Source organism: Peromyscus maniculatus, chromosome 4, assembly GCF_049852395.1.
Source record: "Peromyscus maniculatus bairdii isolate BWxNUB_F1_BW_parent chromosome 4, HU_Pman_BW_mat_3.1, whole genome shotgun sequence".
NCBI lineage: Eukaryota > Metazoa > Chordata > Mammalia > Rodentia > Cricetidae > Peromyscus > Peromyscus maniculatus.
In genome coordinates this window covers 105,470,053-105,473,872 of record NC_134855.1, presented here as the reverse complement: position 1 = coordinate 105,473,872, position 3,820 = coordinate 105,470,053, and positions in this window count along the sequence as shown.

Genomic DNA, 3,820 nt, shown 5'->3' with positions numbered 1-3,820 from the left:
CAAATCTACGCCGCAGATGGGCCCTGCTAAAGGATACTCTCGGGGCTCCCTGCTATCTCTGAAGACCACGCTAAAGACTACTACACTGTGTGTGTCTGACTGAGAGCTGTCTCTTGCACCCCGTTACAAGCTTTAAAGGGCAAAGGTCTACCTCGCTCCATGGGCTCCCCCTTGGGCAGCACCAACAGATTTTGGACCGAAGAGGTATTGAGGGTGGCGCTGGTATTCAGCTTGTTGCGACACCTTCAGAGCAGGACCAGAGATGCCATACCAGAGTACTCAGAGTCGGGGCTCCCGCTGTGCAGGCTACCCGCAACTCAACCTTGTTGTAGAATGACTGGTCGCTGTGACACCTGTGCCATCTGCGATGATCTGAGTGCTTGTCCCTTCTTCCATCTGCACACTGAAGCTTGACCTCCAGCGTGACGGTGACAGGAGGTGAGGCCTGAACTGACTCTGACACCACCCTTCATGCTTTGCTCTATAGTGACCAGGAAGGGCTCTGTGCTGACCCAGCCCAAAGAAGGACACAGTCAGGTATCTGTCAACGTGTGTGTCATGTGCCTTTTGAATGCTATTCTCCAAGGGAGCAGGGACTCTTCTTTCCTCACACACCCTCTACCCTCCATGCTGATTCTGAGTCACCCAGACAATGCCAGCCCCTGCCTTGGGAGCGTGGTCACAGCCTCCTCAGTGGTGGAGGACCATCTCTCTCTGGTACTAGAAGAACATGGGCAGAGAAGAGGATAGGCAAAAACTACAATAAAGACAGTGCTGGAGCCCTTTATCACTGGAGGCAGCGGAGCATGCGGCACCCCTGGGGCCCATCAAAGAATAACCTTCTAAGAACCAGCCACGACTTCCAGTCTTCAAATTGTGGGATTTAGTGCAGCAGCCATAGTAACAGAGTCTTCCAGAAGCCTAGTTACCCACCATGTAGCCTGGGCATGTACGCACACACTCCGAGCCTTGGTGGTAGGGTGTCGCCAAACAAAATGGCTCTGGATATTATGAAACGTCATCTCGGCTAAGGGTCTCCTGATTCCCTAACCTCCAAAGCCCAGGCAGCTGTGACAGCCATTAAGCCATCAACCCAGCAGGGGCCCTCAGCCTTCATGCCATGCAGGGAAACCTTAGCTGTGGGCAACTGTCAATTAATAAAATCCTTTGGGGGTGAGGGCCCCCCCAAGGCAGCTCTCTCCTCTCAGGCCTGCAAACATCTTCTCTATCCATAATGGGGATGATGGCCTCCCAACTTCCGTGAGTTCCTAGATGGAAAATGAAAGGTCCAGAGCCCCATTAGTGGGCTGGGATGTCTCGGGGAACAAGTGCCCAGGGCCATGTCTGAGATAACCATTAAGACTGAATTGGGGAGGCTGGGGGCAGTTTTTTGGGCGTATTGACCAGGTCTTAGTCAAGAGTGTAAAGCTTTCCAGGATGGTGTCAGGCTCAGAGCTGAATTCCACCACTCGGTGTGGACTCAGACAGACAGCTGCCTAGCCCTTCTGAGCCTATGACACCATCAGTAAACTGGAAGTTACCTTTCTCAAAACCCCGAAACCAAATTGTACCTGCTATTGTTTGCCGGCAGTTTCTGCTCCACAAACATTTCCCTGATCATGCCCCTCTCCCCAAACCTGTTCCCTCCTCACCTCTGCACAAGCAGGAGGTGACCTCCTCCTGACTCATGCTACATAACAATTCTAACTTCTCAGTCTCTGCTTTGGAGAACGCTGACCTAGGCCACCATACAGTTAGACAAAAGCCCCAAACAACCCTGGATCCTAGACACTGTTGTGCCGCTAGGAAGGCTTGAGGACACTGCAGTCAATTATTGACTAGAGCTGATTTTCCATGTCTTTCTAGAACCCTAACTACAGCCCCGGATTTTTATAACTATGAACCACCTGGATCATCAACAAGAGGCCCAGTGCAGCCTGGAAAATTTCTCCTGAAAGTGAAGACATCACCATCCACACCGCCAGGGAGCTTCTATTCAAATGGGCCATTCCAGTGCTTCCTTTGTGGCTGGGCTCAGACAAAGCCTTCTGCTTCCTTATTTTCCATCACTGGACTAATGGTCTGGGCAGGCTGCGCCGCCAGAGAAGAAGGTGACAGGTGGATACGGGCAGAGTCTGGTAAGGAAGTCCAAGTATCAGCAAAAGGCTCTGGGTAAGGTGAGAGGGTCACCAAACTGGAGGCAAATTTCCTTGACCTCGGCCAAGATGACCTCCTTCTAATCCTCCCCCAGAACTCTGTCAGAGACTTCCCCTTTATCCTATGGGGATGGGGTGGGGCTGGAACTGTTGAAGCTTCCTGAGTGTACCAAGACCTTTCCCTAAGTCATTAGCCCAAGTGTGAAGGACCTAGCAACGAAGGTTTGAAATAAACCAAACCAAAGGCCCTCAAAGCCAGGGTGCAGTCCACAGCACCTTTGTGGGCTTGTATAGTTAGGATGCGCCTCTTAGAAACTGCTAACCAGTTTCAACTGGATTTGCTAGAGGGGCATCTTATAGGCGGCTGGTGGTGAGCTTCTGTGCCCAGCTTGCTTGGCTTGCCTCCGCCATAATCTCCTTAGGAGGCAGAGACACTCTCAGGATCCAGTGGGGCTAACAAGTTGTAAGTTGTCCAGGTTGAAGGCGTGGGGGAGGGGCCCTGACGATTTCACAGCCCATCCTGTCTAGGGGTCTTGACCTGGGGACCTTGGGACTTGGTGGAGGCACTCACTCCCAAATCACCAAAGCTGACAGTCTGGAGAGGCTCACAATAGAACAGAGGATCTTCCCATTTCAAACCTCTGGTCCCTTCCCATAAGCTGTTGCTCTGATCGGCTGATGGGCATGGAGCCCTGCTTTTGAAAACTAAGTCCGGAAGTGTACATCTTGTAGAAGGTGGCAAAGAAAAAAAATTGTGTGGAGGGAAAGTGGGAGGGAACACACACACACACACACACAGAGAGAGAGAGAGAGAGAGAGAGAGAGAGAGAGAGAGAGAGAGAGAGAGAGAGAGAGAGAGAGAGGCAGGCCATGTACAGTAGTGGCAGTTGGGGATCGAGTTCAGAATCTGAGCTGGAGGTTGAGAGAGGCCATTATATGTAAAGAGAAGGCAAGTATTGGTGTGCTATAAACTGCAGTTTACGAGGTATGATACTGGTTTGAAAATAAAGGCAAAAATAAAGCGCAAAATTGTGGTACAGGAGGAAGAAAGCCCCACAAACAACACAGCGATCAAAAAGTCAAAGGACACAGGATGGGGGAGGGCTGTCCCATCCCTAGAATTGTGGGCAGCTTCCCTGGCGATGTCTGTCCCATGGATGCAACTGCAACTTGGCTCATCATCACCGCCACTGTCAGCCAGCCCCCCAGGAGCTACCTCCTTCCCTCCTTCTGGCATATAGCTCCCCTGCCAAGGCTCACAGTCGCCCCTGTAACCCCCAGCCTGCCGCGGAGACCAAAACGGGGAATGTGTCCTCCGAACGCCTGGATGTGAAGGTTGCACACATTAACGCACCCAAGGAAGACTGGAGACCCAATCAGAGTTAAAGAGATGGGGTGCCTAAGTGGGGAGGTTTTGGATAAGTTATTGATGGATAGTGGTCACTTGCCTGGAGTGCAGCACAGGGAAGTGCCGCCCCAGAGCCTCTCCACCCGCTCCCTGCTCCCCGCTCCCCCGCGGGCAGGTGGCACCCAGGGGTGCGACGGGAGAGTTCAGACACCCGCCCCCAGTCCCGCAGATCGTCAGAGAGCACCCGTTGGGTTTCAGGGCGGCACCTGCGGCATTTCAGCCTTGTCCCTGGGGCAGTGGCCCCGGGCGGGGCGGG